This window comes from Pinus tabuliformis, chromosome 2_2 (genome assembly GCF_031772625.1).
Source record: "Pinus tabuliformis cultivar Carrire ecotype Pingquan chromosome 2_2, CPIR1, whole genome shotgun sequence".
Taxonomy (NCBI): domain Eukaryota; kingdom Viridiplantae; phylum Streptophyta; class Pinopsida; order Pinales; family Pinaceae; genus Pinus; species Pinus tabuliformis.
Window position 1 is genome coordinate 219,417,075 of NC_142300.1, and position 27,550 is coordinate 219,444,624.

Sequence of the window (27,550 nt, forward strand, 5' to 3'; positions counted from 1 at the left end):
TGCTTTAATGTATGTTTAAATGTATTTGATCATATAAGTTTTGAAACAAAACTAAGACTTTTATTTATATTCAATCAAAATACTTAATAATAAACAATTTGAACATCAAATATCAAATTGTTCTCTTCCCTATTTAAACTTTTTATTATTAAAAAAAAATATTATTAAATATTAATACAAAATATAAAACTATATAAAATTTTAATAAATTATTGATATAAAAATTTAATAACTACGAATCGAGACCATTTAAAAGAGATATCATATTTGTTTTGTTAATATTGTCGTTATATGCAAATCATGGTGGTGGTAACATGTAAATAAACAAAGCAACACAAGGTGTTAAAGGGTTTGTATGCCATCACACACACTAACTCTCTCTTATTGCGTAGGTACCAACTAGTGAATGTAGTAAACAATATATTGTCATTAGATACTAACTTTATATTTACAAGTTTGTCACATCCACATACACGCCTTCCATTGTGTCAGTGTGTTGTGGTAACTGTTCTTGCCATTTTTGGGGGTCTAACATAGTGGGAATGCATCACTTCCATGTTGTAGGGCATGTTAAGAGATTTTAAATAAAAAAATAGTATCTCAGCCATAGCATTTGTGTGAAATTTATGCTCTTGACAACTTGATTACCACTTTGTCCACTTTAATGCCATGTGGAATCCATGTTAGCCCCATGTTACTCATGCACGTGGAGCTAGAAACATAAATATATCCAAATAGATAACAAAATAGTGAGAAAAAGCCAAAACCCTAACTTAAGTCTAGCCCTGGATCCAAAAGGAGAAGGGGTTATTTTGGTTCCTATTATGATGAATTCTTGTGACATTGCAAGAGAAGTAGAGGTATTGCATAACAAATAAAAGGAAGAAGAGTGACCTTGTAGAAGTATGTACAAGATTGTAATGTCCATTTATCCCATGGTGTTTATTCTTACTATCCAAGTAGATAACAATCTAGTAAGTTAAATAAAAAAACCCTAATTTAAGCCTAGCTTTAGCCCCAAAATACAAAGGGGTCATTTACATTCCTATTATAATGAATTATTTTTCCACAATAGAGCAATGCAAGAGGAGTAGAGATATTGCATAACACAACAAAGTTAGAAGAGTGGCCTTATAAAAGTATGTGCAAGCCTATAATGTCCATAATGTTCATTATTGCATGGCTTGAAAAAACGTAATTGCCACCTTTGCATTGAAAGAGTTCATACATAGTAGGAGAGAAAGTTTTCCATCACTTAGGATTCATCTTTGGAGCTTTCTCTAAAATCTTTTCTTTCACAAAAATAAGGTTTTTAAGGAAGTTATGTCCATCCAATGAAATATAGGATTTTAGGGAAGTTATGTCCATCTAATCAGATGGAGTTATATATATGACTTAACAAGTACGGGATACTTATTTAACTGGTTGAACCATCCATTATTAAGAACTTTTGTTTTGGCCCTACACATTCATGTGGCACTTCAATTATGTTCTTGATTTCTCCTCCAAAACAATAATGAGGGTTGAGGATTGTGACAAATCCATAAGTGCACCCATTTCTAGTTTGTATGTGATAGTTGATATTGTAATTTGTGTATGATAGTTGAAGTTGTAATTGAGTGGGATGCTTTTCATATAATATTATTATGCCATCTTTAACATAACTTCCTTTTATTACATTATATAATTTATTTGATTATTGTTTGTATGGTTTTTGGCCCTAATTTGACTACTTTATATATATATATATATATATATATATATCTATATATATCTATATATATATATATATATATATATATATAGAGAGAGAGAGAGAGAGAGAGAGAGAGAGAGAGAGATCAAATACTAAGGAAATAACCAAGGGGAGTAACAAATATAATATGACCATAATCATGAAATATACCCACAATATAGTTACATGAAGTAATATAATAATAAGAGGTAGTTGGCATTATATGAAGGCTTTTAGGGAGGTTATATCTATCCATAAAATGGAATTTCATATATATGACCTAAGCTTTACACACACTCATGTGGCACTCTAGCTATGTTCTTGATTTCTCCTCCAGCACAATTACTAGGTTTGAAGATTGTGACAAATCCACAAGCACAATCATTCCCAGTTTGTGTGTGATAGTTAGATATTGTAATTGGGTGAGACTGCTTTTAGTTATGCAATGACTATAGAGTATTATTATGTCATCTTTAACAATTTTTTTTTTATATTACATTATAAAACTTGTTTGATTGTTGATTATATTGGCTTTCACCCTAAGTTGACTAGTTTGTTAGGTTGTAATTATGACTTGTAATGCATATGTGTGTTTGTGTGTATCTAGGGAGGATATATCTAATACTAAGGAGGTACCCAAGGGAGATAATGAATGTAATATAACCATAATCATAGAATACACTCATTATGTAATTAGATAAAACAATATAATAATAAGGGGTTATACCCCTAAGAATACTCACAAGAAAGTAGAAATACATATGAGTATCATTGTACTGAGATAAGTTAAACGTTATTTATTATAATTTACAAGCATAGCTTGTGGAGTGATTCCTTCCATAAGCAATATTTTATGGTATCACATAGAGGGTGACATGAGAATGATAAGGGTACTAGTAGTTCTTATTTGATTATGCAGGGATTTTTTGAGGAGAGCATCTATAAGCATTAACTTCCCATTATTGTTTCACATGGCCCAACGGAAGTGGTGTGAAAGAAAATAACATCCTATTAATTGTACTTTAATAACAAGGATTTAATAACTAAGCTACATTATAGCTTCATTGATCTCTTGTGCATCTATAATAACATTAGATAGATGGCCACCAAAAGAAAGAAGGAAGCATTATGTGGGGATACAACTAATTTTCTCACTTTCATAGACAAGAGCATTCACTAGTCCAATGCATACAATTGGTATTTAAATATAGCTCTGGAAGAAAGGGAAAACAACAAAATTTGGGCCACAGGGATGGGAAAAGCTACATGTGTTCCTAAATTATTTGACTTCAAAGAAGTGGTTTATCTCTGTGCGAGAAATTTCAACTTGAAGACTAGGACTATCAAGTTGAGAATCAAGAAGAATCCAATTCCTCTGACTCCCAAGGTCTTTAAGAAAATATTTAAATTACTAGAGCCTACTAGGTATCTCAAATTGTCTAAAGCTGACACTTTTCTTGATTCTCAAGGCAATGGGATGAATATCATACAAGAATTCCTACCACATTAAACACCAATCCTGCCCAACATTTCTTTTAATAATATCTCTATATTTGTGGGGCCATATAGAGATTTCTCTTAGATTTTTGGATGACTAATGGGACGAGAAACAACATCAATTGTTCCCAAGTCAATTTTGTATGTATTGTATTATTCTTTCAAGAGATATGGCATCTTCGACTGAGTGGATTATTTCGCCAATTCATCTTGCATAGGATTGCGGCCCGGCCCAAGATCCTTCCTTATACAAATATGGTTAAATGGGTTATTGATCATATGAACATCGCACAAAGGAATTTCATGACTCATAAGCAAACAGTCATTGGGTCAATAATATATCTATTGAGGCTGAAATTATGGCAATCTAAATGAATTTGTTTTGTGCTCACTATTGTAATTAATAGAAATGGAGCAAAAGTCAAAGTCTTTACAAATTAAGTTGAGATTCTAAATTTATTAATTCTCTATCATTTAAAAAAAACAAGTTAGTAATAATATTTTAAAAAAATAAAATTAATAACAATGTTTATGGAATAGTTTATATATATATATATATATATAACTTTTGTAAGCTTGGTAGGACCCTCTCATTTTCGAGTTTTTACATGGTCGTTATTCACCCCATTTTCAGGGAGGGTAGCACAAGAATCGAACCCAAGATCTCCGGTTTGGTGAGACTTCATTTCCACTGCCATCGCCACTTGAGCTACCCCTTGCGGACATAATAGTTTATATTTTAATTTTGAATTAAAATAATTATTATTTAAATAAATCTATTCATAAATTTAAAAATCTCAAAATACTTAGCTTATATAATTTAAACAATTATTTTAATTATTAAATTTAAAATTAATAAAAATCTTATACAATCTTCATATATTCACACTTTAAAAAATATATATTATACTGTAAACTATAAACAAAATATAATGTAATAAGATAATCAAATGTAATTGGGCAAATATAAATAAAAGAGATTTGAATTTAATAATGCATGTGAATAAAGAATGTGTGGAATTACTTCAATCGGATGAAAAACATTTATAAAATTAGGTAGATATATAATTTTTCAAAAATTTTACAAACATGTTATTCGTTTTGGACCTCAGAGGTTTAAGTTGTCTAATACCAATTTGCATTCCAAATAACGAAAATCTCCTTTAAAATTATCTTTGGTAAAAAAAAAGAAAACAATACTAATTTGTATTCCAAAAAACAAAACTGCCCTTTTAAATTATCCTTTGAAAAAAAAATGAAAAAAAAATTCTTTAGAAAAGAAATTATCTCTGAATTAAAGTCCAGAGAGGGGGGAATTAAGTTGATCCCTAGATCCTCTGGTCTTGAACGCAACGCAGTCACATGCGAGAGAGAAAAGCATCTTTGGCGGTGTTAATAGTGCAAAGCCAAACTCGAGAGCTTTCACTGGAATGGACGAATCAATAAGTGATAACTTTCCTTTTCCCACAAATTCCTAGGAAAAGAGAGTATTTGCATCTATTTGTAGTGCAACAATTAGTACAAGAATAATTGCACATTTTATATATCTCGTATTCATCTTTGCAATCCCTAAATTACGTCAAAGTATAGCCTATAGGCACGAGTTGAAAATAATTAAATTCTAAGAATAACAAATGTTGTAATACTTGACTCTAGATATAGGCACAGACTAATGGATGAGGAAGCCAAATTCAAAATTTGAAGCCAGTTCTTTTGGACACCTAGCATTGGATATCATTCATAAAATATCAACGAATCCCGAATTCAACTTTGATACAAAGACAAACCCCAATCTCTTAACAACTTGGGCAATTTATATTGGATTTGCAGAGAAAATACTTAGGTGTGATTACGTAACACAACGAAATTTGTGATTCTTTATCGATTGTCTCCTAAGTGCTTTTGAAAAATCCTTCTGTGAATTGAATGTTCTAGATATACCACTTTAGCAAAATGAAAAATTGGAGAGCACCATTCTAGTTATGAATGAAAACTCAAAAATCCAAAACAATCCGAAATGAAATATAAATTGCATCTACAAAAGTCCGGTGTAATTCAAAGCTTGCTGTGAGAAAACAAAACATACCATTTTTTAGATTAAGTCTCTTACAAGGTGTTCAACTTTAATCATTCTTCAATTGACAAAAAGTAATTCAAACTGATACGGGCTTCCTTTGTTTTTCTCCTTTTTCACTTCATTTATTCATGTATTACCATTTTTGTAGTACTGCGTTACTGTACATTTTGACATTACATATTTGTTAAATACTATAGATGGAGCAATTGAACCTTTTAACTTTTGACATCTAATTTTACCCGTACAAATTGATATGGATTTCCCGAGGAGCAGGGATATTCAGGAAAAGCTAGGCAGGTGTTCAATTTATAAGAAAATTGGGCTTCTTCTCAGTAATATATGTTGATTTGTTTCAATCAAATCATGTTCTTTCCTTATCCCATGGACTTTAACAGAAATATTACAGGGAATAGAGAATCATATGTCAATTACATTTACCATTTGGAGACTTTTGTGGGTTTTTTGTATGCAGGTTGAGTGATTGTGCTAGAGGTGCTTTCATGTTTTTTTAACTTAGAAGCCATGAGGCATATTTAGAGGGATGCCTTTAGTTTTGGGAAATACCAAGACAATTAAACCTTGGTTTCCTAATACCAATCCAACAACTATGCCTTTGAAAATGGTTGCACATTCAAACAACGCATGCACATAACTAGGATTTCAAAAGACCGACAATATGTCCAGAATTGAGGAATTACGAGTTGACATATGACAAAATCAAAACAAACCTAGAAAATATAAATAAATCGAACAATTTTGAAACGACAGATTCAAAAAATAAACATTTAGTCATTGAAAGATTTGAAAATATAAATCCTTACCTGAAGAGATTGAATAACATTGTCTGTTAGTTCCAGTCTTCGCAGCCTGTCACCAGGGATCAACATGAGCTGTTACTATGTCTGATTTTGTTAGATGTTTTGCACATGATGTTCAGCACAAAACATGTCACAAGTGTGTCCATTAGAATAAGCTCAGAAAAATCTTTCCAACGGTATATCACACTCCCATAACCGGTTCCTGGATTAGAAGAAATGAATGAGTGATTCTTGGTTATGCATGTTTTGAGGTCAGTTGCTGCACACAATGACAAATTTAGTACAAAATCAGTTTCTGAAATAATGGTAAGGAATTTTCCAAAAGAGAGAGATTTTTGTTCATCACATACTAAATAAAAAAAACCTCCTTAAGTTTATGCACAGGTGCTACTATGTGGGAGATATACAGTGATATTTGGAGCATACATTAAAACAAAGCAAAATTTTCATATTTTTTTACTGTTTTAGTCATTTTAGTGCGGGGCCATTTTACAACCGATGGAAAATAATTTTACAAAACCCAAGGAGGTTTTTATTAAGCACGAGCCATGTAACAAAATCTCTTTCAGTTTATTCACAGGTGTCATGGATTGGGATATGTTACTAGATCTTTACAGCTCATTTTCACAGATTTAAATTTTTAATGATTTTTTGTTTTAGATATGATTTTGTGGAACAGCTTGCGAGCTACTGGAAACGAATTTCCAAATTTGAGAGAGGTTTTTCTCCAGAACGACCTTATCTACAAAAACCTCTTTCAGTTTTGTAACAGGTGCTATGGTTTAGGAGATAATAGTTCATCTTCAACACCTATTTTCAGAAATTCGGCCCAAGTTTAATGTAACTAATTCTATTTTGAAGAAAATGGTTGAGTTCAATCCCTTAGTATAAGGATGAGAAAATGTATATATTTTATGAATTTCATAGTGTAGGGGTTGGAATTTGGCAGAAGGTTGTACTTTTGAGAAAGCCTTGAGCTTCATTGTACACTCATATCAACATTTTGGCTAAGGAATTGAGACCAGGATTTGCAACACTCTTTGGGATCCATGTGACAATTTGTCTTGGTACAATGATTTCTTTTGTAATTGTGAATTTGCTTATGTGTTATGTATGCCATTCTCTATCTTGTTTCTTCTTAACTAAACAAACAAGAGTGTAAGTAGAATCCATTGAAATTGCAGTGCTCTACTTGAGGTTTGCTTTAGTTTCTTGATGTTTTCAGCTGTTTGGAGAGCATCCATGGTTGCTCTTGCCCTCTTCAACACCTCACCTATCTATTCCTTCCATCTCATTCAATTTTAAGTGCCAAAAACAATTGCCTACCTTGCCCCATTGAGATCTCTGCAAGACTGAGCCTCAATCCCCGTGCCCAAAATCTGCTTTCCCAATTGAGCCAACAAAAACATCATTTCATTCAATCAAACTTTTTCACACATATACCTAGCCTAAGATCAATATTTCTATCAGTCATCTCAAGCCCTAATCGATTATAATATGCTGAGATTGACGCGGAGAGAGCCCTCTCCCGACCTGGTAGGGTTAGCTACCAGGTTAAGCGTGGTTTGATGTTGGCCCTGGATCCTACCTTCCTCAGCCTAAGGTAAATCTAGGCAATAACATAGTGGCGATCATACTGGGGAAGAAAAGTTTATTTATTTGTTAGTGTTCTTTGTTTTATAGACTACAGACGGAGCCTGAAGTTAGCCAGGTAGCCTTCGAAATGCTCTTGCTTTGCATTAGCGAAAGTAGATAAAAGTTGCTTCAGTCAATCTCCGGTCTAGTCTTATGAACTGAACATCTAACTTGAAAATTGCCCCAGTACAATTTTGTAATCAAGTTCAGATCTAATTGCTGATGGTGGACAACAGTCAGACACATATGAAGGCTGAAATCATCTACCTGGCAACTCCACTGTTCGAAGTCCCGAGTTTCAAAGTATTGATGGTGGCTCCACTAGCTAAATGAAGGACTCAGATGTTGCTTCAATTTGTTCAAGGTATTCATGTATCGATTTTTCTAATCTTCATGGTTTTCCTAATCAATTACCAAAGGATGCATACATTTTGAGTAATGGCCCTAAATTCAATGGGGAAGATCTGACTTTGACTCTAGAACATATAGAAAATTTTAAAACATTTGTGGACATTCTTAGAGTTAAAAAGGAAGATGTCTTCATCAGATTGTTCTTTGATTCGTTTCAAGGCAAATGTAGAAAATGGATTGAAGGTTTTCCTATCAGACCTATTAAGTCGTTCGCAGATTTTTGACATATATTTCTTGAAACATGGATGGAGAAAGAGGAATAATTCAAAATAGAGGTGCCCTTTATTCAAGGTTTTAGAGAATGGGAAGATATGCGCACGGATGATGAGGTAGATGAGAACTTTGCTTCATCTCTTTCTTCTTATCTGAAAGCCTGTCGATGCAGCCATGAAGTTAAGCTCAATTTTTTGCAAGAGTTTGCCATCAAAATTGAAGGAGATCTAATTGAATTGGAGACCCAAATACAGTCCCAGGATCTGGACTGTCGAGTCCCATTCTTTGGGGACCTTTTTTCAGCAGAAGGAACAAAAGGTAAGGCTGCCCATGGATATTTGCATTGATAGTTTGCCGCTGGAAGCATGCATTGAGGAGTTGGGGCAGCAAACAAAGTCTGGTTTTTTCGATCCTGTTGCAACGTACATGGAATTTTTTTTCAATTTAAATGATAGATCAAATTGTCTTTTACACAACTAGACTCGTTATGTGCATGTATGGCTATCATCATTTACATTTGTGTCATGGTTGAAGCACTTTCAAGCAGCATCCTTGTCACAGTTACTTGATTGGTTGATATGGCATTACGGCATTACTTGATCTATCAATTTTGTAGCAAAGTGGGTTAGATTTGTACATAAATAAGTTGCCCAAGGCAGCATTTCAGTTTTCGGTATTTGTTTATGTACAAGTTGTAGTATGTATATGTTTTTGGATTGGTATGAGTTGTTTTGGGTTTGTAGTTGTTTGACCATCCATGCCCAATGGAAGAGGCACTGTCTACTTTCTAGAGATCTATAGTTCTTGGCACCTCCAAGGAGCTACCATCCCCATTGGAGCCAATGTTAGTTCCAGCCTTCGCAGCCTGTCACTAGGGATCAACATGAGCTCTTACTATGTCTGGTTTTGTTAGATGGTTTGCACATGATGTTCAGCACAAAACATGTCACAAGTTTGTCCATTAGAAGAAGCTCAAAAAAATCTTTCCAACGGTATATCACACTCCCATAACCGGTTCCTGGATTAGAAGAAATGAATGAGTGATTCTTGGTTATGCATGTTTTGAGGTCAGTTGCTGCGCACAATGACAAGTTTAGTACAAAATCAATTTCTGAAATAATGGTAAGGAATTTTTAAAAAGTGTAAGAGGTTTTTGTTCATCACATACTAATAACAAAAACTCCTTCAGTTTATGCACAGGTGCTACTATGTGGGAGATATATAGTAATATTTGGAGCCTACATTAAAACAAAGCAAATTTTTCATATTTTTAACTGTTTTAGTCATTTTAGTGCGGGGCCATTTTACAACAGATGGAAAGTAATTTTACAAAACCCAAGGAGGTTTTTTTTAAGCACAAGCCATATAACAAAAACCTCTTTCAGTTTATTCACAGGTGTCATGTATTGGGATATTTGACTAGATCTTTACAACGCATTTTCACGGATTTAAATTTTTAATGATTTTCTGTTTTAGATATGATTTTGTGGAACATATTGCGAGCTATTGGAAACGAATTTCCAAAATGTGAGAGAGGTTTTTCTCCAACATGACCGTATCTATAAAAAACTCTTTCCATTTTGTAACAGGTTCTATGGTTTATGAGATACGAGCTCATATTCAACACCTATTTTCAGAAATTCGGCCCAAGTTTAATGTAACTAATTCTATTTTTAAGAAAATGGTTGAGCTCAATCCCTTAGTACAAGGATGAGAAAATGTATATATTTTATGAATTTCATAGTGTAAGGATTGGAACTTGGCAGAAGGTTGGACTTTTGAGAAAGCCCTGAGCTTCATTGTACACTCATATTAGCATTTTGGCTAAGGAATTGAGACCAGGATTTGCAGCACTCTTTGGGATCCATGTGGCAATTTGTCTTGGTACAGTGCTTTATTTTGTAATTGTGAATTTTCTTATGTGTTATGTATGCCATTCTCTATCTTGTTTCTTCTTAACTAAACAAACAAGAGTGTAAGTAGAATCCATTGAAATTGCAGTGCTCTACTTGAGGTTTGCTTTAGTTTCTTGATGTTTTTAGTTGTTTGGAGAGGATCCATGGTTTCTCTTGCCCTCTTCAACACCTCACCTATCTCTTCCTTCCATCTCATTCAATTTTAAGTGCCAAAAACAATTTCCTACTTTGCCCCATTGAGATCTCTGCAAGACTGAGCCTCAATCCCCGCACCCAAAATCTGCTTTCCCATTTGAGCCAGCAAAAACATCATTTCATTCAATCAAAAATTTTCACACATATACCTAGCCTAAGATCAGTATTTCTATCAGTCATATCAAGCCCTAATCGATTATAATCTGCTGAGATTGACCCGGAGAGAGCCCTCTCCCGACCTGGTAGGGCTAGCTACCAGGTTAAGCGTGGTTTGATGGATCCTACCTTCCTTAGCCTAAGGTAAATATAGGCACTAACATTGTCAATGACCTATGTGCATCCAAGAAACAACCATAAAACACTAAACCCTACTGCTCTGTTTTTCTTCCTCTGTCTGTAACTTTCACGTTTTCACCAAACCCTTAAAGCCGCCCCTTGAGAATGGTGATTTGGAGGTTACATATGTTTTTAGGTAATTTATTAAAAAGATAGTAACCTATCCAAATGTTGGCAATGATCTTATCTAAGGGAGCTAAATCCATAATATTTAGACCAACTGGAGTCTTCTTCCACTTCCACTTAGCCTAATATTTCTATTATAAAATCAAGAAAATAAAAAAACAATAACAATAACAAAAAAAAGTGATAATTAGAAAAAAATTATATTTAATTTCATTTATATGAAAGTCGATATTGTAATATTAAAATTTCACATCCACCTTTGAATGAATATACACACACACACACACACACACACACACATATATATATGGATTTTATATATTTTGTTTTAATAGAAAATTTAAAATTATCATTTTTCAAATAAAATTTATTAGATCACAAATCATTTATAAAATCAGGATTAATATTGATTTTTTTGTAGGTTTTTTCCACAAAGATTTTTAAAAAATCATATGCTTTCTTATTTCCTTTTACTTCTAAAAAATAAAAAAGTTAAATAATAATAAAAAATCTTAAAATTAAATAAAAGAGAAATAAAACTGAAAAAAAATTAGCAACTATTAAATTAAGAAGTTACAAAAAAAACTCATAATAAGACCTCAACCAATCAATTTACAAATAAATAAATTTAAATAATAATAAAAAATAATTTCTTAATTTTAAACTATAGATAAACGACAATTTTTTTTCGTCGAAAACAAACTAATAGGCAGTCAAAGGCAAAATTGAATCCGTTATACCATGCCTGCGAGAGATATAATAATTAATACTATGTAATCTATATAATTTAAGTTATATGTTTTAATTTTTAAATTAATTTATTATTATTTTTCAATATTAAAATTTGAAAATTATTTTTTCATTAATTTTATGCTTTAATGTATGTTTAAATGTATTTGATCATATAAGTTTTGAAACAAAACTAAAACTTTTATTTATATTCAGTCAAAATACTTAATAATAAACAATTTGAACATCAAATATCAAATTGTTCTCTTCCCTATTTAAACTTTTTATTATTAAAAAAAAATATTATTAAATATTAATACAAAATATAAAATTATATAAAATTTTAATAAATTATTGATATAAAAATTTAATAACTAAGAATCGAGACCATTTAAAAGAGATATCATATTTGTTTTGTTAATATTGTCGTTATATGCAAATCATGGTGGTGGTAACATGTAAATAAACAAAGCAACACAAGGTGTTAAAGGGTTTGTATGCCATCACACACACTAACTCTCTCTTATTGCGTAGGTACCAACTAGTGAATGTAGTAAACAATATATTGTCATTAGATACTAACTTTATATTTACAAGTTTGTCACATCCACATACACGCCTTCCATTGTGTCAGTGTGTTGTGGTAACTGTTCTTGCCATTTTTGGGGGTCCAACATAGTGGGAATGCATCACTTCCATGTTGTAGGGCATGTTAAGAGATTTTTAATAAAAAAATAGTATCTCAGCCATAGCATTTGTGTGAAATTTATGCTCTTGACAACTTGATTACCACTTTGTCCACTTTAATGCCATGTGGAATCCATGTTAGCCCCATGTTACTCATGCACGTGGAGCTAGAAACATAAAGATATCCAAATAGATAACAAAATAGTGAGGAAAAGCCAAAACCCTAACTTAAGTCTAGCCCTGGATCCAAAAGGAGAAAGGGGTTATTTTGGTTCCTATTATGATGAATTCTTGTGACATTGCAAGAGAAGTAGAGGTATTGCATAACAAATAAAAGGAAGAAGAGTGACCTTGTAGAAGTATGTACAAGATTGTAATGTCCATTTATCCCATGGTGTTTATTCTTACTATCCAAGTAGATAACAATCTAGTAAGTTAAATAGAAAAACCCTAATTTAAGCCTAGCTTTAGCCCCAAAATACAAAGGGGTCATTTACATTCCTATTATAATGAATTATTTTTCCACAATAGAGCAATGCAAGAGGAGTAGAGATATTGCATAACACAACAAAGTTAGAAGAGTGGCCTTATAAAAGTATGTGCAAGCCTATAATGTCCATAATGTTCATTATTGCATGGCTTGAAAAAACGTAATTGCCACCTTTGCATTGAAAGAGTTCATACATAGTAGGAGAGAAAGTTTTCCATCACTTAGGATTCATCTTTGGAGCTTTCTCTAAAATCTTTTCTTTCACAAAAATAAGGTTTTTAAGGAAGTTATGTCCATCCAATGAAATATAGGATTTTAGGGAAGTTATGTCCATCTAATCAGATGGAGTTATATATATGACTTAACAAGTACGGGATAATTATTTAACTGGTTGAACCATCCATTATTAAGAACTTTTGTTTTGGCCCTACAAATTCATGTGGCATTTCAATTATGTTCTTGATTTCTCCTCCAAAACAATAATGAGGGTTGAGGATTTTGACAAATCCATAAGTGCACCCATTTCTAGTTTGTATGTGATAGTTGATATTGTAATTTGTGTATGATAGTTGAAGTTGTAATTGAGTGGGATGCTTTTCATATAATATTATTATGCCATCTTTAACATAACTTCCTTTTATTACATTATATAATTTATTTGATTATTGTTTGTATGGTTTTTGGCCCTAATTTGACTACTTTATATATATGTATATGTATATGTATATGTATATGTATATACATATACATATACATATACATATACATATACATATACATAGACATATACATATATATATATATATATATATAGAGAGAGAGAGAGAGAGAGAGAGAGAGAGAGAGAGAGAGAGATCAAATACTAAGGAAATAACCAAGGGGAGTAACAAATATAATATGACCATAATCATGAAATATACCCACAATATAGTTACATGATGTAATATAATAATAAGAGGTAGTTGGCATTATATGAAGGCTTTTAGGGAGGTTATATATATCCATAAAATGGAATTTCATATATATGACCTAAGATTTACACACACTCATGTGGCACTCTAGCTATGTTCTTGATTTCTCCTCCAACACAATTACTAGGTTTGAAGATTGTGACAAATCCACAAGCACAATCATTCCCAGTTTGTGTGTGATAGTTAGATATTGTAATTGGGTGAGACTGCTTTTAGTTATGCAATGACTATAGAGTATTATTATGTCATCTTTAACATTTTTTTTTTATTACATTATAAAACTTGTTTGATTGTTGATTATATTGGCTTTCGCTCTAAGTTGACTAGTTTGTTAGGTTGTAATTATGACTTGTAATGCATATGTGTGTTTGTGTGTATCTAGGGAGGATATATCTAATACTAAGGAGGTACCCAGGGGAGATAATGAATGTAATATAACCATAATCATAGAATACACTCATTATGTAATTAGATAAAACAATATAATAATAAGGGGTTATACCCCTAAGAATACTCACAAGAAAGTAGAAATACATATGAGTATCATTGTACTGAGATAAGTTAAACGTTATTTATTATAATTTACAAGCATAGCTTGTGGAGTGATTCCTTCCATAAGCAATATTTTATGGTATCACATAGAGGGTGACATGAGAATGATAAGGGTACTAGTAGTTCTTATTTGATTATGCAGGGATTTTTTGAGGAGAGCATCTATAAGCATTAACTTCCCATTATTGTTTCACATGGCCCAACGGAAGTGGTGTGAAAGAAAATAACATCCTATTAATTGTACTTTAATAACAAGGATTTAATAACTAAGCTACATTATAGCTTCATTGATCTCTTGTGCATCTATAATAACATTAGATAGATGGCCACCAAAAGAAAGAAGGAAGCATTATGTGGGGATACAACTAATTTTCTCACTTTCATAGACAAGAGCATTCACTGGTCCAATGCATACAATTGGTATTTAAATATAACTATGGAAGAAAGGGAAAACAACAAAATTTGGGCCACAGGGATGGGAAAAGCTACATGTGTTCCTAAATTATTTGACTTCAAAGAAGTGGTTTATCTCTGTGCGAGAAATTTCAACTTGAAGACTAGGACTATCAAGTTGAGAATCAAGAAGAATCCAATTCCTTTGAATCCCAAGGTCTTTAAGAAAATATTTAAATTACTAGAGCCTACTAGGTATCTCAAATTGTCTAAAGCTGACACTTTTCTTGATTCTCAAGGCAATGGGATGAATATCATACAAGAATTCCTACCACATTAAACACCAATCCTGCCCAACATTTCTTTTAATGATATCTCTATATTTGTGGGGCCATATAGAGATTTCTCTTAGATTTTTGGATGACTAATGGGACGAGAAACAACATCAATTGTTCCCAAGTCAATTTTGTATGTATTGTATTATTCTTTCAAGAGATATGGCATCTTCGACTGAGTGGATTATTTCGCCAATTCATCTTGCATAGGATTGCGGCCCGGCCCAAGATCCTTCCTTATACAAATATGGTTAAATGTGTTATTGATCATATGAACATCGCATAAAGGAATTTCATGACTCATAAGCAAACAATCATTGGGTCATTTACCAGCAACGATTTGAGCAAAATGTATCATCTATCGCAACCTCAACAAAAATATGACAAACTTTTTATATAGAAGTTCAAGAAGGAGAATGAGCATCAATCAAAGCCCATCAAAAACTGGAGAAGTGATCCTAACAAACATAAGCGAGAAGATAAGGGTATGTATTTTGTTGCCTCCCTTGCTGGTCCATATTGTCAAATGGCCGCTATGTTATGTAGGATCTATGGTTACCCTGACACATAGAAATTCTCTGACCAATGGGTACCACTCATTGATGCTGCCTCTTATGAATATATTATGGATTGGGGAAACATATTGTCTGACAATATAACCACTCAAATAATGAAATATAGGAGAAAACGTAGTTTTTCACAGAACGTAGTTCCCCCTTTTTATATGAGCGCCTATATAATGGATGCCATCTGTTTCATCTCTGATTTTACTTCTATGGGATGGAGATGGAGTATAGAAGACCCTACTCCTATCCATATTTATCATGAAATACTTTAGGAATCAAAATGTTACCCTCATTTAATTAAAATTTTCCATGTAGTAATGTTGCCCATCCACCAAAGTGTCTTTGATAAGAAGGCCCCTAGGGTTTCACCTGAAGCTAACAATGATTTGCTATCAATTGAGAACTAGTTTGTAGAATAATCATTCACTTATGTTCAGATATTTGGTAATCTTGCAGATCCCCATGTTTTTCCCCTATACATCCCTCATAAACTTCTTTCCCGAGAAATAACTTACCAGACCGTAAGACATGGTCTTTCAAAGGTCTCGAGTCATGCTAAAAAGACAATGTGACCTACTTTTCCTATTCAATGTGGTGTGTATGCTCTAGATAATTATAAACATGTTGGTATTGAGATTGAAGAGATTCAGATTTTAAACTTCCCAACTATTCTGAATAGGCAATATGATCCTAAGGAAACTGCTAAGAAGGTCACTGCACAGTCAAGTATCAGGAAATTTATGCATGAGCCAGATAGGTTTGATGACTTATTTGAATCAGCCTATGCCCATTCATTGGTTGTGAAACTAGCAGCATCACAGTTAACTCCAGAGAGTTCAGAACAAAGATAAAAGGATAACTCACTTGCTTATGGATTTATTGATGTTCCCTCTACAAAACACAGAAAAGGGTAAAGTCTTGTCTATTTTAGCACATGTTACTGATGTATCCCAGGAAAAAGAGACAGGTACTTCATCTTCTTCTCAGGCAGAAGAAACTCTGCCAGATAAAAAAATTGATGCAATATGGGAACAATATAATCAAGTTATTCAAGAGACAAGGCCTCAAGATCTAAAGACTCCATTACAGGAGAAAGTTTCACATACTCCTAAAATTATAGAAAAAACCTTGCATACTATTGGGACTTCTGATAGGCCTTTGGACACTGACGACATAGAAATCATCTCGGCATTCCCAACCTCCGAGATCGTTTTAAGGGTCAAAGAGATTCCTCCTCTAGTCATATTTTACACTACACAACATAAAGTTGTTGTAAAAAGACAAATAAAAAGAAGGAATATTGATCAAACCTAGGCCTTAGTCCCTAAAAATACTTCATTTGAAGTAGTATGGAAAGGATCTCAATCTACTCCTGCAGAGGATCTCGGGAGTAAGGTATGGAGAATAAGAAGCAAATGATTGCTCAATAGTGGCAATCACAATTTGCAGAACTTCAAAATAATTTTGATGCCTTGAAGCTTCAACATGAATCTAATCTGAAAATTTGGGATTCTCAAATCCAAGAGTTACAACACAGTATTGAACAATTGAATATTAATCCTGAATTGGTTGAATTTAAATGGGAAACATGAGAATTAAATACTCTTCTTGTTCAACAACATATTACTTTCTGTAAAAAAATTAGCCAGTATTTATGATTTATGTCAAACAACCAATACATTGGTGAATCAGTTCTCTAATCTGAGGACATACTTTGAATAAATTGAGGAGAAAATCTCAGATTATATAACATGGCAAGAAAGTGCAAAAGGGAGATTAGCCAATCTCCCTACAATTGAAGAGTCACAAGAGGAGATAGTCTTCCAAGATTTGGAAATTAGACTTAAACATGTAGAGACAACGATATTCAGTGCCAGGGATATTTATAATGACCTCACTGAATCTATTAATGAAAATTTACTGCAGGCCAACCTTATTCCAAACTGCCCTGGGGGGAACTCTACCTGATATTAAATTATTGTGTAAGACATGGCAGGAATTATCAAAGAAGAAGGCTAAAAGTATCGAAAAACTGTCAAAGGTTAACTTAGAATTCCATTAGCATTTCTTAGTTAAACCTCATAGTTAGTGGTTAATGTTGAGGTGCCTATCCAACACGACCACTCATATGTTTCCAGCACTCAGGGATGTGGTATTCACTGGTCAGATGCACATTCAACCATGGTCTCCACCTGAATTGAAGCCTATGACATATATCTATGAACTGCGACAGTGTATGGGAGAACAATCTTCTTCAAAGTCTTAGCTGGATTGTTGTAACAAAATCTAAAATTGTCTTATGGTTTTATTTTAAGCGGTGTTTGTTAAAACTGCTCTAGACTTTTATTTTGCTTTTCTATATTTGTATTTTGTTTGAAAACTATAAATCCCCTTCATTTGAATGGAGAAGGGGTTCTGAATTTTGTGGAGAAAGCTTTTGTTTGCACTATTGTAACTCAAGTGATCTTAATAGAAGGCTGGACCGATACTGTTTTTCTCATGAACAGAGTCATAATAGATCAAGTACTATTATTTGTTTATTTTTCTTGTGTTTTATGAGTTAAGTGGTTATTCGATTTATGTTTACTACATGCATGAATGAAAGCGATCTTACATTTTTCACTATTGTCATGTACGATTGAAATCATATATTATATGTATAAAAAACGAAATCATATATATGTGATAAGTTTTATTAGTAAAATTTAATTAACTATTTAATTAAATTTTAGCTATCATTTGCTGTTTTAACTTCATGATCATCTAATAATATATATTGTCTTATTATTTATAAAATGCTATTTAGATCACATATATAGAATAAGCTTTCTTGGGTTAGATATCCAAACGGAAATGATCTGCTCTGAGGTCCTCACTGGGTGGTTTTCCCCGATGTTGAGGCAGAAATTTCAAGCCTTAAACATGTACCTTGGTGCTTTCATATATCAATGGCAAGTTTCCTCACTCTCGGCGACATGTTTACATCAATGGCCTTTGACCGAAAGATTATGCGTGGTGTTTGACGTCAACTCATTTACTCACACCATACAGATTGTACCATAGTACCTTGAGAGCCATTAACATCATCGATGGTTTCTCTCACATCTGTTAACAACTTACATCATTGGCCAGTAATCGGATGGTGTCTACCATGTTCGACTCCAGCTTATTGATTCACATGGTTAGACTTGTACATTGGTTGGTCATGTCAACGAGATAGAAGACCCCAGATCTAGTTTCATCCATCCGGGTTGCGATTTCAGGAGTTATACAAAGATCACAATGTATGATGGTCATGATCATATAGACAATGATCTAGTCATGGGTCCACTAGTTGCATTTGTGGGCGCGTCTTTTGATCATTGTACATGCTATGTTAGCTTATGAGCTAAGTATGGGTATGTCACCCTTAGCAAAGAAAGATGCCATGTTGTAAATGTATTGTAACAGATGAAGCTCGCTGGTTTTCCTTGATCCCAACTTGTCACAAGGTAAAGCACTTCAGTCATCAATCATCTCCTCTGACTTTGCACTTTAGGGGGAATTTTGTTATAGGCCAATTTGTCACGTCCAATTAGTTAGCCTCCTAATGGGATTAATCAACATCCTATTCCCCCTTGTTACCATCTTGCACAAATCCCTAAGCACGTTCCCTTCATCCCCCAGAATTTCAGCCCTAAACTACATCATCTGAGCCAATTTTAGGAACAACACTCCACGTATACCTATTGGGGTGCGATCACCTATAGGTTGCTCCACTGTGGTCTGCGTTGGTCACTAGCAGGTTTCTCCCCTTTGCACCTGCGTTTGTTATAGAAATCCAGGAGAATGATCTAGATTCTGGAAGCTTCCACTTCTAAAAGTTTCCAGAAGTTGTTTCAACTGCTTATCTTGGATAAAATATTCGGATCCTATCCTTCCCTACTTTGGAGTTTTCACCACTTATCCTTTGATCCTATCCCTTCATCAAAGGTGGATCTTATACCCTATATTGGTAATTGGATAAGAAATCTGAACTTACCCTACTTCTCTATATATTCCCATCCTTTTATGTGGTTGGGGGTTGGATTTTGGAGAGTGATTATGCCCTTATGCTACTGTATTGAGTGGTCATCATCTCATGCATTTAGGGTGATTCAAGGTGCATATTGTGACAAGGAAAGGACAATTCAACAACTTGAAGGAGCTCTTCTACAAGATCAACTGCTACTTATGGTTGTAATCTCCTTCCATTTAGATTACTGCAAATAATTCATTGTTTTCCTATGTGTGATGTTGTTATTTCATATATTTCAATACCATGTTGATCTATTGAATGGAGTACTTAGACGATACTGCATAGATCTCGTAGTTTCTTAGCTTGTGTTATCTGGATGTGGAGGTTCTAATTTTGGCATTTAGAGCTAGAATTGGAGCTCCCAAGCTAAACAAGGAGCGAAGTATGCAAAGGATTCTAGGTAGGCTTCACTCTGTCATCTATCCACTTTAATGAAAATAATTGTGTGCCTTGTCTCTCAGTTGTTCTAGGTTAGCCACCGACCTAGGGGAGATACTTTTTTCCGCAATCGTAAATCTTGTATAACATGCTCAATGGATAAACTATATTTGGTCTTGAAAGGAATTCAAATTTTCATCCCAATTTGGCATGATTTAAATATTATGTTGCTTGGATTAGTAATTTTTGTAAGTCCCTTCCGACTCCCTTTTTGTTGAGCTTCACAATATGATTGAAAGTCAAATGTCCCAGTCTATTGTGCCACAACTAGCTCTAATCAAGCTTCCCTAGATAAAATTCTTGTTTCTTCTTGGAGCATGTAAACATTATTTGTGGTTCTCACACCCTTTTCTATTACCTTCCTTGTGTTTTTTTACTTTATCTCACAACCTTTGGAATAAAAGGTAACATCATACCCTTGGTCAAACATCTAGCTTACACTTAATAGCATGTGCTTAAGCCCATCTAGAAAGAGAATGTTTTGAGCTTTACCTCTTCCATCGTCCAAGCTCATTGCTCCTTTCCCCTTGATGTTTCCTAGGGCATCATTGCCAAAAATGAAACTTCCTATCTTTCTTTCATTTAGGGACAATAATTTGCTTCTATCATCAGTCATATGTTTAGAGTGTCCATTGTTTACATGCTAATGACTTCCTTTGTTTTAAGCATATACGATAATGAAACATTCTTCTTTCTTTTATTCCTTTTTCTTGCTCCAGGTCTTTGGTTCTTCTCATGTCTAGTTTAATATGAAAAGTTTATGTGAGTTTGTTGGTTCTACACTTACCCACTTTATGTCCATAATTATGATAGTTATAGCATTCAAAATCATCAAATAGGGGAGTAAAAGGATTGTTGTCTGTAAAATTATTTCTACGTGATCTTACAAATTTGTTATCTTTACTTCACTGATAAGATTCATTCCTTTTATTCATGTTTGAATGTTTCCAAGATATGCTCTATAGTCTACAACATTGTGTCCAAAATTTTTACAAGAAAAAAAATAACCATTGAAAATATTCTGGTACCTAGGAGAAAATTTCCTTTGAGGGTGTGATCTGTGTATTCTTTGATGACTTTCTCGAGGAGAGATGTCATTTTGTCTTATTACTTACTAGATCTCAATGGATTTTCAAGTTTATGTAATAATTTTTCTTTTTCTAATGCTGGATACTTTCGTTTCCTTTCATTACATTGTTGGTTGGTCCTTTGATTGCTTCAACATAGTTGATTGGTCATATATCTTCATCTCTCTTAATGCTCAATTCTCCTTCATAGCCTAGACCAAGTTTGATGAGAGGGGATCTATAAGTACTCAAAATTTCATCCAACTTGTTAGATCCTTATATAATATTTAAATTTTGTTTCAGTTTGTTAGGTCCCTATAATACTAGTGTATTCCCTTATTATTATTGTCATTTTCCCCCTTATTGTTATTGTTGTGCCCATGTTGTCCCCATATTTTTATTATTGTGCCCCATAGTAGCCCACTATTGTTATTGTTTTGCCCTTACATTTTTATTTTTATGTCGACTCTGATTATATTGTGACCCTTTAGACTCCTATATATAGAAAGGAGGTCTTGTCATTTCTATCATCAATGAATTGTTCATTTTATGTAATGTAAAGGAGGTTTCCCCCTCGAAGAGGCTACTTTTGAAGTCGTTGATCTATCTCTTTCTTCTATTTTGTGAGCTAGTCACATAACAATTGGTATGAGAGGTTTGGATTCTAGGGTTTTGCTGCTTCAAATAGGTCATCGTAGAATTTTCACTATAATTTTTTTTCCATGAAGCTTCAGAAGCTGAAATTAAACCCATTTGAGCCTAAATTGTGATGAACATTGTGACCAAATTTCAGATCTTGTTCCGTTATATTTTCGGAGATATGAACTGAGGAAGTTAGGGTTTTGGTAGGCTCCCAAATTCAATCTCAAACATGTCACCTTGGGAAAATCATCATAAATTTCTCTCTGAGCATCGGATTCAAATTTCATAAAAGATATAGAAAGAGGACGGAATGTAGTTAGTTGGATATCATTTTTAGAGACGAAGGTCAAAACAATGACACGTGGCACGTCTTAAAAGTTCTCTCTACCAAATCAGTCTATAATTAGGTCATCGCGGGAGATTGGGAATAACTCTTTCTTCGAGAATCAAATCAAAATAAAACTTGTGGGTTTGGAAAGAGGACTCAGAGGGCTATCACATGCCGAGATTTTAGAACTTGGAGATCCTAAATTACAAAGTTATCGTCCTTTCAAGATCAATCTCATACAAAGAGGAAAACAAAAAAAAGGTGTGCAGTTTGTTTTTTTTAATTTGCATAAGTTTTGTTTGAGAAAGTAGTTTGAAGTGATTCAAAGGGAATTGTGAAGCATAATTATCATTCATTGATGACCCAAAGAAAGAAAATAGAAACACCTAGTAAACAACCTGAAATCTCTACTATGACACATGAAGAAGAGGAAGAAATGCAACATGATATATCAAAATTATGAGACCAAGTGCAACAAATTTTGCTCTCACAAAAAGTAATTGAAGCTAAGATGGATGGTTTAAAGAATGGAATGAAAGCTAAGATGGATGGCGTGGAAGCTAAGATGGATAGTATAGAAGCAAAATTTAAAGGCAACATAGAAGATTTGAAGATAGATTTGACAAAGTTGCTACAAGAAATGCTTACTAATGGCGAAAGGGTAGTAAAGGAAACTCATGATGAGAACAAAATAAGTGTTAATCATGATTTCATAGACCCTAACGTTGGATTGAAGACCCACCATGTTCCAAAGATCGATATGAGGAAGTTTGATGGCAAGGATCCCGTAACATGGATACTACAAATGGAGCAATATTTTGATCTCCATAATGTGCAACACACACAAAAGGTACACATTGCAACTTTATATTTAGAACCCAATCAATTTGTATGGTATCAATGGCTTTTTTCTCGTAAAAAAATTGTCAATTGGGCAATTTTTACGGAAGAAATGATAGCACATTATGAGGATACAAAAAAAAACATTTTTTTTAGCCAATTGATAAATCTCAAACAAGAGGGTTCAATGGTGGAGCACATTGAGGCCTTCCAAAATTTGAATATAAGGTTAAAAGATATTCCAGAGGAGCATAGGATTGATGTGTTCATAGGGACTTTAAAGGATAACATCCAACATGAGGTTCACCTTTGGGAACCTGATTCATTGGAGAAGGCATTGAGTGTGGCAAGAAAAATTGAAAGCAAAATTATGGCAACAAAGAAGCCTACCACTCACAAATATAAAGATGGAAGTGTTGTTTCCCCTAGCCTTCCACAACCTACAAGGTTGACACCACAACAATTGGAAGAAAAAAGAGAAAAAAATCTTTGTTATAATTGTGATAGCAAATACACTAAACGTCATAAGTCTGTTGAGAAGAAATTGTTTTACGTAGATTGTGAAGAGGAGGAAGAAAAGGAACAAGAAACATTAAAATAAGAGGATACACACCATGAACAACCCTAGAGAAAGGAGAAATGAATCTGACCATATATTGTAATGAATTGTTCGGAATTACCACTCCTCAAACTATCAAGATAGAAGGACATATCAAGAATAAAAAGGTAATAGTGTTTATTGATTTAAGCAGTACCCACAATTTTATTCATTGTAAGATAGCCAATGAATTGAATTTCTTCCTACATCTAGCACCGAAGTTTCAAGTGATGGTTGCAAATGGAGGAACCATAAATTTCTCTAGAAAGTGCCATAATATCAAGCTATCCATGGGCGAATATGTGTTGAATAGTCCAATGCTTTCCATTCCAATGGGTGGTGCTGATGTTGTACTAGGAGTCCAATGGCTACAATCTTTGGGTACGACAGCTTTTAATTTTAAAGAACTTTTCTTGAATTTTTTTTGGAAGGAAAGAAAGTTGAATTAAGGGGTATCGCAGGGAAAATGGGAAAGATAATTAGCTCTAACAACATGACAAATCTTCTAAAGAAAGAACAACGAGGCGTAATTGCCCAATAATTTTTGCTAGAGGTTCCCATATTGGAATCATCTATTTCTCCATATCTCCAAAAAGTCCTGGACAATCATTCCACGGTATTTGAGACTCCCAAAGGCCTCCCACTTATTCGTGATCATGATCATGCTATTCATTTGATTCCAGGAAGTGTTCCTCCAAACATCAAGCCTTACATATATCCCTATGCCCAAAAGAGTGAAATTGAACGTGTGGTTGCATAAATGATAGAGTCTGGTATAATTCAGCCTAGTCAAAGTTATTTATCTGCTCCATTAGTATTGGTGCACAAGAAGGATGGACCATGGCGCATGTGTCCAGTTTATAGGGAGCTCAACAAGCTCACTATTAAAAATAAATTTCCCATTCCTGTCATTGCTGAATTATTGGATGAATTGCATGGAGAAATTTACTTCACCAAGTTGGACCTTCGTTTAGGATATCATCAAATCAGAATGAAGATTGAAGACATTCCAAAATTAACATTTAGAACTCATGAGGGTCATTATGAATTTTTGGTCATGCCTTTTGGCCTTACCAATGCACCTTCTACATTTGAAGGTTTGATGAATTACATTTTCAAACCCTTCCTTAGAAAATTTGTGTTAGTATTTTTTGATGATATATTAATCTACAACAAGTCTTAGAAGGATCATCTTCAACATGTTGACAAAGTGCTCAAACTATTGGAGGAGAAACAATTATATGCAAAAACCTCCAAATGTTTCTTTGGAGTACAAGAGGTGGAATATTTGGGTCATATTGTATCTCATGAAGGTGTTAAGGTAGATCGCAACAAAATTAAAGCGATTAAGGAATAGAAAATCACCACATCCATAAAGCATCTGCAAGGATTTCTCAGGTTAACAAGGTATTATCGCAAGTTTGTTAAGAATTATGGGAGAATAACAACACCTCTAACAACATTACTAAAGGAAGATACATTTTCTTGGAGTCCAAAAGCAATGCAGGCCTTTGAACATCTTAAAGAGGCAATGTGCCAAGAATCGTTCTTAGCCATGCCAGACTTCACAAAAACCTTTATTGTGGAATGTGATGCCTCCGGAAATGGAATTGGTGTTGTTTTAATGCAAGAAGAAAGACCCATTGCCTTCGAAAGTCGTCCAATCGAAGGAATTTTTTTACACAAAGCTATTTATGAGAAGGAAATGTTGACAATACTACATGCACTTAAGAAATGGCAACCTTACCTAATGGGAAGACACTTCAAGGTAAAAAAAGATCATGATAGTCTAAAATGTTTTTTAGAACAAAGATTATATTCAGAAGAGTAGCAAAAATGGGTGACAAAGATGTTGGGTTATGACTTTGAAATCATCTACAAAAAAGGGATGCAAAATGTTGTTGTAGATGCACTCTCAAGAAAGGATGAGGATGTGGAAGCATTGCTTTGTACCATTTCTATTATCCAACCAGATTGGATAAATGAAACAAGGGATGAATGGAAGAATGACGAAGAAGTGTTGGAACTCATTCAAAAGTTGCAACAAGATCCCAGTACATCTGATACAGTTAGCTGGAAAAATGATTCATTATGGTACAAATATCACTTATACCTCTGTAAGAATTCCCAACTCAAGCAAAAGATTCTTTTGGAATTGCACACCTCTCCCTTAGGAGGGCGTTCAGGATTTTTAAAAACTTTCCACAAGGTTAAGAAGGATTTTTTTTGGGATGGCCTTAAATATGATATTCAAAAGTTTGTGGCAGAATGTTTGGTTTTCCAACAAAATAAAGTTGAGACAATTAAGACCCCAGGTCTATTACAAGCTTTATCCATTCCAAGTCAACGTTGGGAGGAGGTTTCAATGGATTTTATCATAGGTTTAGCCAGGTCCAAAGGAAAGAGTGTCATCATGGTGGTAGTTGATAGACTTACCAAGTATGCACACTTTTGAGCATTATCTCATCCATTTAAAGCCAATACAATTGCTACTGCATTTATGGAAACAATTCAAAAGCTACATGGAAACCCAAAGATTATTGTAAGTGACAAAGATCCTATTTTCAGTGGAATTTTTTGGACAAAATTATTTTCTTGTCTAGGTACTCAGTTCGCTCATAGCTCATATTATCATCCTCAATCTGATGGGCAAACTGAGATAGTCGACAAATGTTTGGAAGGATATCTTTGTTGCTTTTTCTCTGATAAACATACGCAATGGGTCAAATGGTTGCATCTGGATGAATGTTGGTATAACACTTCCTTCCATACTGCAGCAAAAATGACCCCATTTATGGCATTTTATGGATATCATGCGTCATCCATCAAATCATATTTAAGAGAAAATTCTAAGGTTCTGTTGACGGTGCTGGACCCGCCAACATGTCAAGGGTATCTCCCTGGTAAGAAGTCCAAATTAGAACTCAGACCATTTGGTGTAGGAGTCCCAGCAGTGGGTCACAAGGTAATGCCTTGATCGAGGTGTCGCACAGAGGCAAGTAGGATAACTCTGTCAGCAACAAGGGTGTGACTGATGCAGTGAGTCAAAGAAGGTGTATGAGAGGTTCCAACATTTCGAAAGGGGAAGGAGGTGAAGGTGAGTTCCAAGTTGAAAGGGATCAGTCCCAACTCGGCTAGGAACACAAAACACAAAGGACATGCACAACTTTCGGTGGAGCATTCCACTCGGATGCAACAGTCACATCATACAAGGTAAGATAACACGTACAACACTTACAGATTAGTCTGAGATGAGTGTGACGGTTGTTATAGAAAGGTTCAAGTGAAAGGTCTGTCTGGTGTCTGACAGGGCAGTCGACACAGACAGTGACAACATTAACAACATATGCAACACAGTAACAATGAGATTCATATAATTTCATGTGAATTAGTTCATACACAAGTACGTAAGTTAAACAACACATATCATTAAAGAAACCGGAGCAGTCCAACTACAATAAGAACATATGCATGAAAATGTGTTGACTCTTATTATATAAAGAAGTGTAAGTCACAATCATACAATACATCCATGCAAACCTGCTAACCCCAACAGTGGAATGTTATAGCCACATCTGCCAGCTCCTCCAAAGAGATGTACTAGCTCCATGCAGTGGAGAAGCCAAGGCGTGTTACAATACTGTCCAAGCCTTCTTCAATATAGTCTTAGTAAAAGCTTGGCTAACGAAGAACCTATACAATGAGTTATGAGGGACTATTTATAGCAAAGGTGGGGTGACCCTCGACATTTGATTTTGTGACCATTCAACTACCCTCATGACTCTTCACCTACTCTATGACTGTTACATCCACTCTTGACACTTGACTTACACTTAACATGACTCAACATTACAATGCATATGTACCCATGTGAACAATGGCTTGGACAAGCCAAACT